Raw genomic sequence first — 14,448 nt, forward strand, 5'->3', positions numbered from 1 at the left:
GGCACATGACCGACCTTCAACGTTGAAATATGGTTGAAATAATGTCAGTTGTTGTTTCAACGTTGAAACAACGTTGAAATAACGTTTAATGCTAAATGGTTGAAAAAGGTTAACAAAAACACTTCTAAATCAACGTTGAAATATGGTTGAAATATGTCAGTTGTTGTTTCAACGTTGAAACAACGTTGAAATAACGTTTAATGCTAAATGGTTGAAAAAGGTTAACAAAAACACTTCTAAATCAACGTTGAAATTTTTACAAGATCTGTACGTTGAAACAACGTAATGTTTTCGACAACATACTACAAAAATATCTGCCTTTTAACGTATTATTATGACAATTAATTAGCATTTAATGACTTTATCATAACAGCTCTTCAGTGTATATATGTAAAAAAAATACAATTATTATCATTATTAACAATAATCGTTTCACCCTCAAGAGAGCAGTGCAGCAGAAACCTTTTGCCTTATGTGGTTTTGTGTGAATTTACAATTTTGTCTGCTTGCCTAACAGTTTAGATTGCATTATTACATTTGTATTCACACTGTCATGTCATTTGACCAATTAATTAAATATTAATACAGACTGCAAATAAAACTGCCCTACACCACTATGTTAACTCGCGCAAACTATTGTTATTGGTTGTTTCGCCGTTTTACTTTGAGCATGATTGGTTAATCTGTCTGTCTTCCAGGAAACTGTCCAATGAGAGTGTGCGCAGCTCTGCCCGCCTATTTTAAGTTTGAAAATACGTCCGTTACTCTCGGTCGGTCAGCAGCTGCTGCTTGCGTTGATTACTCGGTCAGACCTGGATTATTTTATCTCTGCCTGGTGACCCTGCTGAAAAATCCAGCTAAAACCAGCCTAAGCTGGTTGGCTGGTTTTAGCTGGTTTAAGCTGGAAGTAGCTGGTTTTAGCTGGTCTCCCAGCCTGGCTTAGCTTATTTTAGCTGGTCTCCCAGCCTGGCCTAGCTGGTCAAGCTGGTCTCCCAGCCTGGCTTTGCTTATTTTAGCTGGTCTCCCAGCCTGGCCTAGCTGGTCAAGCTGGTCTCCCAGCCTGGCTTAGCTTATTTAAGCTGGTCTCCCAGCCTGGCTTTGCTTATTTAAGCTGGTCTCCCAGCCTGGCCTAGCTGGTCAAGCTGGTCTCCCAGCCTAGCTTTGCTGGTTTTAGCTGGTCTCCCAGCCTGGCGTAGTTGATCAAGCTGGTTTCCCAGCCTGGACAATTTGGTGGTCAGCTGGTTTTAGCTGGTCTCCCAGCCTAGCCAAGCTGATGAACATCTCACCTTATTATTATTATTATTATTATTATTATATATAATTATGTATAATAATAATAATTCACACACACACACACACATACATACACACACACACACACACACACACACACACACACACACACACACACACACACACACACACACACACAATAAGTTAGGCTAATATAGACAAAGTTGAATACACTAGTTAATTATTGGAACCGACTGGAACCCAGATTTTTTTGTTTGTTTGTTTGCTTGCCATTTAGTAATATAACACAATTATTAGTACTGTAACGCAACTTATTATATAAATGTAAATTGAATTTTTCAAAAATAAAATAAAAAACTTTTAATGCTTCTGTCACAATTTTGATCGCGTGCCATAAACCTGGCATATTGCACATGAATGGGTCATAGAACTACACACACAATGAGTTTAAAATTCATGATTTAATATTAATGATTTTTTAAATTGTTATATGTTTTAATTCTAGATGTTTATTTAAATGCTGCGTGACTTTGAAGTGTTTTAATGTGCGTGCGCGTGAACATTCGAACATTCGCATTCAAACACTGGAGCGAGCGCGCGCGCTGCGCGAGAGCAGACGGAAACGGGAAACGTCATCAACTGACACACAGCAAAACTCTTGTCTCTCGCTGTTGTTTTCACTGCTTTCAGGTGAGTTTAGTCAACAAATTCACACAAATAATACATACAAACCTCCCTGACACCTTTATTACGTGTAATTGACACGCTCCTGTTGAATATTTACTTTATAGAAATGGTTTTGTCTTCGAAAAAGTCCGTTAGCATCTCAATCATTTTCAGAAGAGGTAAGTTAAGGCTAACTATAGACTGGAGCTCTTGTTTATAAAAGTTTGGGGTTTTAACCACATCTTTGTGTAGATAACAGTTTTTGATAGTTTTGTTTTGCTGGTAATTTGTCAATGGGTGATTGGAAATAAGCTAATTTATTTAACCTAAAAGAATGCGTTGCAGTGTTAATCAGTGACGTCACTTACTAACAGTGCAGTGCATTCTTTTAGGTTAAATAAATTAGCTTACTTCCAATCATTTTATTAATTTCATATGCATCTATTTATATTAATTATATATAATTAATTATTATATTAATTCATATATTATCTTAAGATATATATATATATATATATATATATATATATATATATATATATATATATTATTCTTTCTCTTTTCTGCAGTTCACCTCTGCTCTAGCTTGGTTTCTTGTAATAAACCCTATTGTAAATCTATGTTACATTGTTGGCTCTGTGAAATTGCATGTTATGTTCCTACTGTAGATCATAATGCTGAAGGCCTGCTGCACCCCCGTCCAAGAAAATCTCCACGGCTATGAACCATATGACTAGTAAGCAAAACCACCTCAAACATACAATGCACTACTGTCCAAAAGTTTGGGGTCTGTAAGATTTATGCTTTTGAAAGAAGTCTCACATTTTAAAATCATTAACCCCAGGTTTTTTCAGTGTGATTGTGAAGCCTTGAGAAGCCTGTAGGCTAAATAATAGGCGACAAATATAATGGTATAATGGTCGTAGTTATAATAATTTATTTAACTATTATGATAACAGGATATCATGGTCATTGGTATATTTTATTTTATTTTATTTCTCTAGGTCTGTTTTGAGTTATGTTGGCCAGTGAGACAGACACCATACTCAGGGGTATTTATTTATTTGTATGTATTTTTTACTGATAAATACTGAATTTTTTTTTTACTTTTAAATGCTAAATGTGATTCAGGCATGCAAGTTATTTTTCACAGATATCTGGCCAGCTTACTCATGGCTCATACTCTTAGCCTTTAAAATGTTTGAATTGATATCCCCAATGCAATATCAGGGGCTAAAGATATCATTAGAGTTCTTAAACTTATGGCTATGCTCTTGTTATCAGATGAGATATAATCCCTAGCGTTTGGCCCTGTGATTCTTCAGGACAAGACCTTGATGCCATCCACACTCAGTAGATGAAGAAGGTGAGTTTCACAATAGCTGCTACTACCACAAATCAAGAGTCGGTCTCTTGGGGTGTGTGCATATGGATGAAAGCCTGTTGTGTTCGGTGCACAACAGGCTTTCATCCATATGCACACACCCATATGTAGGCATGGGTACTGAAACCCAGTATTATTGGGCCCTGGGGCCAAATTATGGATGACCGCAGTATCGATAAGCTTGGACGTTATCAGTTCTGCTGATGGTACTGAAGAAATTACACGCACTATTTATTAAATACATTGTCTTGCAAATTGTATCTCACGCCATCCTTAAAAAATGTTAAAATCTTAAAATATTTGTTTGCCGTAACCCTGTCAATTTAGTACCGACCCAATTATTTATTTATTTTTCCCTTTTAGTCCGACTGACTTGCCGGTTGTAAACTTGCGTTAAGACCGACCGATTTTTCTTTTAACTCTTCAAACAACTAATACAAATGCAATAAAAATAATATTAGTTATTAAGTATTGTGAATATAAATTGCCTAGACCTACATACAAACATAAGCTACATTCTTTCTTTTAAATAAAAATAAAAACCTGTGGCGTGTCATCTATGATTATGTTTACACCATTGGTTTACGCATGTCACACTATGGCCTGCAGGCTAAGTTCGCTTCGTTTCATTCACTATTATGGTTCACGCTTGGTAATGATGGCTGCGGCTTTATCAAATTACTATAAAGATTATTTCATTTTTATATGTTGTTGAATATGGTTTATTAAAAAATAAACATGTGAGAGCGTGTTATAGGCTATATGCAGAGATGGGAAGTAACGAAGTACAAATACTTCGTTACTGTACTCAAGTAGATTTTTCAGATATTTTTACTTTACTTTACTATTTATTTTTGTGCCGACTTTTTACTCCTTACATTTTAACATGAATATCGGTACTTTCTACTTTTTTTATTCTAAAAAATTGGCTCGTTACTTTAGTTTCAAATAATTTCAGTGGAGTCGTTATTATTTTTGCGTCATCAACCCTTCACAGGGAGTATGATTGACAGGCGATGTGACCAATCATAATCCGCCATTTTGTCCGACAAAGCAGTCAGGAGAGTTAGTAGATTAACATTGGAGGATTTAAACTTGAAAAACGAAGTGTACCGACATCTTTTCGCGTAAAAACATCATTCCCTATTATGTTCATTCATGTTTATTTGATGCTATAAATTAACTAGAAGGAAGAGATGATCGGTTCACGAGCAGCTTTAAAGGGATAGTTCACTTTGAAATTAAATTTTGGTATGTTTTAGCTTACCTCAAGGGCATCCAAGATGTAGGTGTCTTTTTTCCGCAGTAGTTTCAATTTTGATATTTTCAGGTCAAACCGTTTTTGTCTGTCAGTCATATAATGCAGGTCTATGGTCACTGTCTCAAAGAGCATGCACAGAGTCCAAATTAAAACAATTCCCCATCGTCCAAATTAAACAATTCAGCATCGTCAGTACACATTGATGGCCTAAGACACGAAACGAGCGGTTTGTGTGAGAAAACGAACAGTATTTATTTAAAAATACTGGCGATATGCAGGTAAGAATTTTCTTTTTCTTTTTACAGTCTAGCAGCTAACGTTTATGGACACGGGTAACGGTCATTTAGGCTTACTGCAACCTCATAAAATAAATAAATTAAGTTATCTCTGTGTGTGTTTTTGTACTGATTCACCATTAGCGTAGTGATATTAGCACGTATTTCATTGTAAGTTAGTACCATCTGACATTGCTGTGTTTTGTTGTTGGTAACATTAGCTAACTTGTGTGTTTAGCTGCTAACGTTAATGTTGTCAGCTAACGTTAGTTTAAAAACGCATGAGAGGTAAAAAAGCGTGGGAATGAGTAAAGTGATAAAACTGTCATTTATTCGTTAGAAGTTTAGATAACCTATTCAAACACTGATAACGATATTGAAAAGATATTTGTTTACATTTTTTTTAGATCAAGCATTGGAATAAGATTTTTATCGGGGGAGAACACCCAACAGAAAGACCCATTCACCAACTACAGTAAGTCAATTTTACCCACTGTTCGAAAACCTACACTGGGATTAATATATAGTATTAAGTATGATTTTCACCTTTAAAGTAACACATTTAACGTTACTGATAGAAAGTCTGAGTAACTTTTTGTCCTTTTGTCTTTCTTCTGCTGAAGTGACGCACTGAAAGTGGATTCATGTCACCTTCATCAGGCCTTTCTTTAATCACTGGAAACCATTAAGGGAAAGACCCTCAGACGTGTCATAATAGGATAAATGCAGCTGCAGGTAAAATTATTTGATGGTTTGATTTTGGTGTACCATTTGGCTTTTTTGTGTGTGCTTCCCTTGCTATGATACACATTTCTGATGGGATTTCCATGCTTTAAGTGTATGTTTACATTTTTAATCATGTAAATTAATACTAACAGTCTCAAAGATGACATTACTCAGTTCATGTGTGAATATTTTAATGGCAAACGTTTTTACAATTTAAATCAATTTTTAAGATTGTTTAAAGGAATTGTAAAAAAAGAAGCTTTTTAAGGACTTTTCATTGAATAATTTCTTCTTTCCCCCCTTCAGATTCGCCAAGGATCCAGCTGATTACTGGCAATTTGGTGGAGGATTATTCTTTAGCTGCTACATTGCACTGTCACTTCTGGTACGGATTCATTGGCCTTTTGTGTTATTTTTTTTATTTTACTTGATTTAATAAATTACTTTTAATTGGTACAATGTATGGTTAGGATTCTGAATTAAAACAGTGTAATGTGTATTGTTTCTCCACAAATATTATCAGAAATATATAATTGTTGAAACAATATAAACCTGCATTGAACGATATAAAGAACAACAGACCTCAACCCTCTCAGCTCAACACCACAATTTGTTGATTTCTTTATCTGTTTTAAGGATGAAATCATGACCTTATGATTATACTAACCGTAACTGACACATGGGAGTAATATTACATTTTTTACAATTCCACCTTGGGGCTTTGAAGAATTTCTTGTGTAAAAGTACATCTGAATACATAAAATATGTGTTTTAGAATGGATAGTGTTGTATACTTTGTTTTCTACCCTACAAATTAAACTCTAAAGTGAAAATCTTGTACATGAATTATTTTGTATTCAGTTTTCAGTTTTCAGTGTTTTTGCTTTTATTTATAGGATAGTAGCAGACAGCGGGCAAGAAGTGAAGAGGAAGTGATGGCATCGGAATGGACCTCGAGCTGGGACTCTGTTGGAGCACTGCACAAGGCTGTCACATTTTATTGAGAATTTTAAAACTTTTTTTTTCACTGTACATTTTAAATATTAAATGTAATTGAACAAAAACTGTCTTTAAATATTCTATTTAGATGTTTACTTCTACAGGTTTTTAACATTACTTCGAAAACGCTGCAATTTAAAGTTTGAGATGTTTTTCATCTGTTTTAGAAAGTATTTTTAGACTTGTTTTTTCAGAATAAAACTTGTTTTACAATCTTGAGCATGTGTTAACTCATTATTTAATGTGTTTAAGCCATTGCTGCCAGTCATTTGATAGTTAACAATTTTTAGTGTACAGTATGGACAGTTAATCACTAATTCAGTCAGCATTGTCATGACTCATGTTCCAACTGCAAACTAGGTTGTAATTGAATGTACAATTGTATTAGCCCATGATGAAAGGTAGGACGGTGAAACAACGTCACGATATCAACGTTGATTCAATTTGCAAAATCGAAAGGTAATTCAACGTTGATTCAACGTCGAAAGAAGACCATAACCCGAAAGGTAAGAGTGAAACGACGTTGCGATTTCAACGGTGAATCAACGTTGTTTCTTCCGCGGTGAAACGACGTCACAATATCAACGTTGATCCGTTTTGCAAAATCGAAAGGTAATTCACCGTTGATTCAACCAAGGTACCTGACGTTGTTTCAACGGTGAATCAACGTTGAAATGCCGGCTGGGAAGCCTTGTTAGACTGGAGATTGTTTCCTTTATATTATTTCAGTCGTAAGCTGTATTTTCGAGTGCTATATTTAATTTCTTATGCCCTTTAGTCCTACTGATAAATCGTGTTTAGCCTCTGTGTCACCGTCAGACGCACCTAGAGTGTAGTTCGGCACTCCCTGGCCATGCGCCCCTCACGTGCTGGGCGCATGGGATGCAGTTGCGCCCGCTTCCACTAGGGGGAAGCGAAGACCACCAAATCCATTTAGTATCTATACTTTGCCTCATTAACCCTTTGTATGCCTGTATATTAGTTGTTTATGACTCTTTTCAGGTTATTTGACCAAATTATTATATTTCAGTATTCTGATTCAATGTTTATTATTGTATTGGATATTACTGTATATTTTTGTACATTGTGACTAATATTATTTCATTCTTTGTTTCTTTTATAGACCACACACACATACACATATACCGATTTGAACACCAATGCTTGTACCCAAACTTCAATAATAAAGTTTGCTGGAATAATTTCTCCGTGCCCTTCTCTCTGACCGGAGCCCTGTCAAAGGAAACTGTCAGACCAGTATTACCCCCTTCAGAGTGTCCCACTCTATCACAGCCTCATAAAAGGTGAAAAAAAAGGAATTGCACAAACATTTGTTCTTTAACTTGTAAGAATACACATTTAAGTGTTGTCAAGTTATTAACGAGATCCATAAAAGGAATAATAACTCTTAGAATACAGATATAGACCTAGTGCAGCTCGTATTAAAAACAAATCACACGCGGCTGTGTTGATGGCTGGGCAGCTGTTAGTTACAGCGTTCAGGAACCGTTAAGCAGAACTAAATTAATATTGTTATTACCATATATATCATATAAAGGCTAGATGTCTTAAGGCGGAGTCATATCCGGCATCACCGGCGGCCATCTAACCACAGTGGAGCAGTGAATTAAGGTGAGTGATCAGCACGCACACAAATCCTCTTATCTCGCTGAAATCTTGACGGATTTACAAACGGTTTGGTTTCTTACTAACGCTATTAACGTGGCTATAATTCCGAATGCTTGAACATTTATGTTATAATTATTCATATGTATGCAGTGTCATAGCTACATCTCTGAGCAAGTTATGGTTATTTAAAAGTACATGCACCATGTTACGAGTGAGCGAGCACACTGTGGTAAGATGGCCGCCGTGTGCGGACGTCGACCTCCATTGGCCAGCAGCGCGCACAAGACATCTAGCCTTTAGCTATATGATATCTATGGTTATTACTGGTAAAGTTACCGGGTAGGCTACCGGACATTTTCTCACCGGTTCCCAACTCCCAACATCTGTGCAACTGTCATTGTACTGTAGCCTATGTCAGCATTGCATTATCTCATCTCATCTCACCAACAGTTTAATACTTAAGTCACACATTCAAACGTAGTCAGAGAAGGGTAGTCTCATCTTTCTCTCCGACCACATATACGTTCCGAAACACTCAAACTGCGCTGCTTTCACAGATGCTTTCTTTACTACTCCAGTAATGTGGCGCCACATTTTTTAGCTAAAATCCAACGAAATGGCTGACTTTGTTTAAATGTCAAAGAACAACAGTTGCAAAAAAAATAATAAAAAAAACGTAAACACCCGGCCCCTTTAGTTACTGTTGCTATGTCTGACAAACTACACCGCGCTCACGCCAAACCATGATCTCACGCAATGAAAAACATCGCGCAGCAGAGACACTGACAACACGCTGACAGACAAGACAGTCCAGGTTACTTTTGATATTACAATTTGGTCATTTTTAAAGAAATTTAGACTACCGTAACCGTTTTGTGGCTCTGTAATGTGTCTTGACAGATCGCTGTGGTGCCTCAGTTAAAGCTGCTCGTGAACCGATCATCTCTTCCTTCTAGTTAATTTATAGCATCAAATAAACATGAATGAACATAAGAAGTAATGTAGTTTTAACTGCGGAAAGATGTCAGTAGGCTTACTCAGTACACTCTGTTTTTTCAAGTTCAAATCCTCCAACGTTCTTCTTCTTCTTTTCTTCTTTTTGGGTTTTTAAGGCAGCTGGCATCCTTTGAGTTGCATTACTGCCACCTTTCGGTTTTATTTACCCTTTGTTCTCATTCATACTAAATCCTCCTATCTAATCCAGTCATCCTCAGAAAACCAAATATCACTTTCCTACCCTCCACACTCTCTCCATACTCCAATAAACTTTTTACTGTATTATCTACCCGTCTTATTTTTTTAATTTTGTTACCATTTCTTGTCTTTCCTGAATAAATTTCCTGCATGTTATAAGAATATGTTCTACTGTTTCAGCCTCCTGACATTGTTCACACATTCCTGTAGGATGATTTCCTGTAATAAAAAGTGTGCCATTAAGATTGCTATGCCCAATTCTCAGCCTGCTCATTATCACCTGCTCTTTCCTCTTTGTTCCCGTACTTCTTGATATACCTACTTTGCTTTGGATTTCGTGTAAATGTCTCCCTTTTGTTGCATTATCCCAGCTCTGTTGCCATTGTTGATTTATACTCTCCACACTATGCCTTTCCCCTCTGATTTTGATAATTTAATGTTGACTTCAACATCTCCTTTTTTAACTGCTTCTTTTGCCACCTTAGCAGAAAATGGAGACGCGGCTGTTTTCAAGTGTAAATACTTTACAAAACACTTATTGTTTCTTTGTGGTTAAATTGTATTTGTTTAACATCATATAAGTAAACGATTGACTTGTTAAAAGTTTAAATAATGTAAATCGAGGGTACAATTTTGTGAATTGGCTGCAAAATTGACAATTTTATCATTATTATTACCGAACAGAACGAGCTAATGCCTGTCAGCTAGTTAACACTGTTTTATTTAAACAACGACGTTGTTTCTCAGTTAAATGATAGTTACAAAACTTTTATTTTTTATTTTACAGCGATTTTATTTCTCCTTTACCAGTGTTGATATGTAATATGTGTTGGCTACGTAGCAAGCTACTGTTATCAAGTGTACCTCAACTTGTCCATGTAACATTAATATTAATATAATAATATAGATTGACCATGGTTCATCACTAATGTTAAATTCTGTGTTGATTTTGCAGGAGGCTGATGAACACAACTGTGTTCTTGTAGAGTGGAGAGTGGCTAATGAAAGAGAGGAAAGAAAAGAAAGAGCGACGAGAGCATGAGGAGAGACGAGAACAGGAGGCCAGAGAGAGGAAAGATTCCTTCAGCTTTTAGAAATAATTGCTAAAAAATAATAATAATAATAAAGAAAACAAATGTTACACACTCTCTTTCCATTTATTTGTTAGTAAGGTCATTTTGTCATGCTGTTTTAGCAAGTTTTATTACAAAACACTTAATTCCCAGGGATTTACAGTTGTAAAGTGTTTAATATGTGGAATTGAGTAATTAATATTTTTAAAGGGTGTTGTGTGTGCACTTATTTTGTGGCAGATTCCAGATGGTTTTTGAAACAAGCAAATTGCAGGTATATCTGAAAAATATGAGTGCCGCACTATAGAGAAATACCCACACACTCCAGACACCTTTAAAATGTATTTGCTTTATTTTCGTATATTATTTAACTTTTAAATGGATACAGAATACAAAGCTTAAAACAAAATCACAAAACTTTGGCACAAAGTAGTATAATAGAGCTTAAAGCACCACCAAAAGCAAAAGTTTTAAAACGTCGTCTTGAGGGAAGAAAATGAACGTCAGCAGCTTCAGTAAGGGAACCTTCACAGGTTTCTAAAAGATCTAAAGGGACTTTCTTACTAACAATCTCATTTGTAGGGCATCACTTTAAAATAATTCAAAATCTGTTTCTTTAAAAGCATGTGTACAAGATAGTCATTTTTGGATTTCCACTTTTTCCTACCCAAATTTAAAGTAAATAATTTGTAAAAAATTAAGCTCAAATATGTGATATGTAGCTAGAACACCAGCACCTCGATGTGCTTTTTTTCCACCCATGGTCGCAATCAGTGACTGGATGGACTACCGTGAGAGTCGGAGGTCGGGGCGGAGGTCAGCTCCATCTTTAAAATATAGATGAAGAATTGGCGCAGTAGGTTGTAGGGCTCACAATCTGTAAACGTGTTTATAGTTTTTTTGTTTTCTGTGTTGGCTTATTTATAAATATAATATGTATGTATGTATTATACGTAAGTACCAGTCAAAAGTTTGGAAACATTACTATTTTTAATGTTTTTGAAAGAAGTCTCTTATGCTCATCAAGCCTGCAGTTAAAAAACAAACAAAACAAAAAAAACAGTAATATTATGAAATATTATTACAATTTAAAATAATGGTTCTCTTTTTTTAATATACTTTAAAATGTAATTTTTTTTCTGATGCAAAGCTGAATTTTCATCAGCAAGTACTCCAGTCTTTGGTGTCTTATGATCCTTCAGAAATCATTCTAATATGCTGATTTATGATCAATGTTGGAAACAGTTGTGCTGCTTAATATTTTTTTTATAACCTGAGATACTTTTTTCAGGATTATTTGATGAATAAAAAGTTAAAAAGAACTGTATTTATTTAGAATAGAAATCTTTTGTAACAATATACACTACCGTTCAAAAGTTTGGGAACAATAACTATTTTTTTTTAAAGAAATTAGTACTTTAATTCAACAAGGATGCGTTAAATTGATAAAAGGTGATGGTAACGATTTATATTGTTAGAAATGTTTTTATTTTGAATAAATGCTGTTTTTATGAATAAATGCTGTTAATGTTTTACTCATCAATGAATCCTGAAAAAAGTATTCCAAAAAAATATATTAAACAGCACAACTGTTTCCATCATTGATAATAACTGAGTATCAAATCATCATATTAGAATGATTTCTGAAGGATCATAAGACACCAAAGACTGGAGTACTTGCTGATGAAAATTCAGCTTTGCATCACAAAAATAAATTACATTTTAAAATATATTAAAAAAGAGAACCATTATTTTAAATTGTAATAATATTTCATAATATTACTGTTTTTTTTGTTTTGTTTGTTTTTTAACTGCAGGCTTGATGAGCATAAGAGACTTCTTTCAAAAACATTAAAAATAGTAATGTTTCCAAACTTTTGACTGGTACTGTATATGATCCATTTCTTATGTGTGTGTGTGTATATATATATATATATATATATATATATATATATATATATATATATACACACACATACACACACACACACATTTATGAATACTTAAGATGTAAAAGCCTCTAAGTGCCATCTGAAATTTTCTTCTAGTTTGATCATTTTACCATTGTTGCCCAGCATGACTATACCAGCTCAGTAGGGCTATTGCAAACAGAAGTCTACTACTGAGAAATTTCACGTTATTGGAGCGGACTTTGCTTTTTCAGTGCGTGATCAGTACATGATTTGAGCGTTTGGGCCGTTAACGACAGAGCAGAACACGCAGCGCAAACACGGCCGACACACACACACACACACACACACACACACGGAATGGAGAGCACTGCGCGGAAAAGACCCGCTCATGAAAGCTGCGAGAGAATGAAACCCGAACACGGAGGACCGGGACAGTATATTTTCAGTATTTTCAATAGCAGCCGCAACAGGAAGTCATTAAAACGGGGCAAAAAAAAGTGCTGCGTTAATTGCGTTATTATTCTTTTAACGCGTTAAGCATCTTAAATTAATCGCAAAGATTAACGCGTTAATTCCCCCAGCCCTAATATATATATATATATATATATATATATATATATATATATATATGCACACACACACACACACACACACACACACATATGAATACTTAAGATGTAAAAGCCTCTAAGTGCCATCTGAAATTTTCTTCTAGTTTGATCATTTTTATCAAGCTTGTATGTTTATGTTCAGTTATTTCACTTTAATGGCAATGAAAAGGACCTATTAACTGTCATTAAAGTGAAATTACTGAACCTAAATATACAAGCTTGATAAAAATGCTCATTTTAGAAGATTTTTTTTATATATATACACACACTGCTTGTGATATTGCCATTATCATTCATACTACCCGTATTCATACTATATAGAGCGTACTTTTTTAACGGTCGCGAAGTACGTTCTAATTTAAATGTAGTACCTACTCCCATAGTACGCGATTTCGGACGCAGCTTTAGTCCATATATGGAACACATGAAAAAGTGCCATAATCATGTGACATTCTGGGGATTTTTCAAAAGTGGGGTTGCAGCTTAATAGTTTAATTGACTGTTTAATTTTATTACTTTAAATTGTTCTGGCTCTGTGTGACTGAGGGAAAAAATGCTTAAAAGTAATATAATAAATAAATGAGCAATACTCACGTCAGTGTGTTGAGTTGACAGTGTTTATCCTGCAGTAGAGCAGCGATCTGATTCACTCGTGTGTCTCCTAGTTTATGTCGTCTCAGATTCAGCTCTCTCTGGAGTAACGGGTTTTTACCCACAACTCTATTCACATACTGACAGGCTTCCTCTGCAGCAGGACTCACAAACCTGCAGAAGAGGCAATTCAGGTATCAACTAAATGTCCACTGCATTACAAAAAATGATTGATACGATAAAAAACGTAATTATTGTTTTAAAGACAAGCTTAAGTTAGTTATTTAGATGTCAAATTTTTCTTTAAACATTTAAATACACAAATAAATATATATTTAAAAGAAACTAGAGCAACACTCAGTCCTAAAGCAAACATAAGCATAAGAACAGAAAGGTCTCACAGAGCAGAAGGGCAAAAGCTCACTAGATCATGATTTTCAGTATGAATACAGAGTGTGAAATTAAGATCTTTCTGTCTTTAAAGCAGGAGGAGTGAGAAACGTCAGCACAGAGAAAACTGGCTTGTGAAACTGCATGTTTGAGAACATCTGGAGACTCATAGACCTGGTGTAGAGAGATGCAGTGAATCTGGGCTTGATGGAAAACTATTATTGTTAATTATCAAGGTATACTCCTGAATGTCAGCACACATATACTGACCCATAATGTCTATTTGACCTGTAGCTCGTATCACAACTAAACTGTGTTGACGGTTATCATCATCATCATGACAGAACCTGCAGCATCTGATCTGATCTTGATCATTTTGATGCAACAAATTGTACAGCTTATTATATAACTAAAATAATATATTAGTTATGAATATTTAGCCTGCATTTAGCTAATTTAGTTAATTATTTGATCCCGTCTCA

At 35.1% G+C, this 14,448-nt stretch overlaps 1 protein-coding gene and 1 long non-coding RNA gene across 6 annotated transcripts in view; one reads left to right on the forward strand and one right to left on the reverse strand.

Moving 5' to 3' along the window:
- Window positions 1–14,448, reverse strand: part of LOC311090940 (uncharacterized protein) — an 846,260-nt gene that overhangs the window by 645,035 nt on the left and 186,777 nt on the right. The window lies entirely within an intron of this gene.
- Window positions 1,543–6,750, forward strand: LOC311091406. 5 transcript variants are annotated; one of them, XR_014608069.1, is made up of 9 exons: window positions 1,543–1,944; window positions 2,046–2,099; window positions 2,589–2,656; window positions 2,925–2,972; window positions 3,205–3,286; window positions 5,248–5,315; window positions 5,464–5,575; window positions 5,873–5,951; window positions 6,463–6,750. It is a non-coding gene; the product is annotated as an uncharacterized lncRNA (long non-coding RNA). The 5 variants fall into 5 exon arrangements; XR_014608070.1 differs by lacking the exon at window positions 2,589–2,656; XR_014608072.1 differs by lacking the exon at window positions 2,046–2,099 and having other exon boundaries at window positions 6,463–6,749.

The sequence above is a fragment of the Abramis brama genome (assembly GCF_963993115.1).
Source record: "Abramis brama genome assembly, chromosome: 1".
In the NCBI taxonomy this organism is placed as follows: domain Eukaryota; kingdom Metazoa; phylum Chordata; class Actinopteri; order Cypriniformes; family Leuciscidae; genus Abramis; species Abramis brama.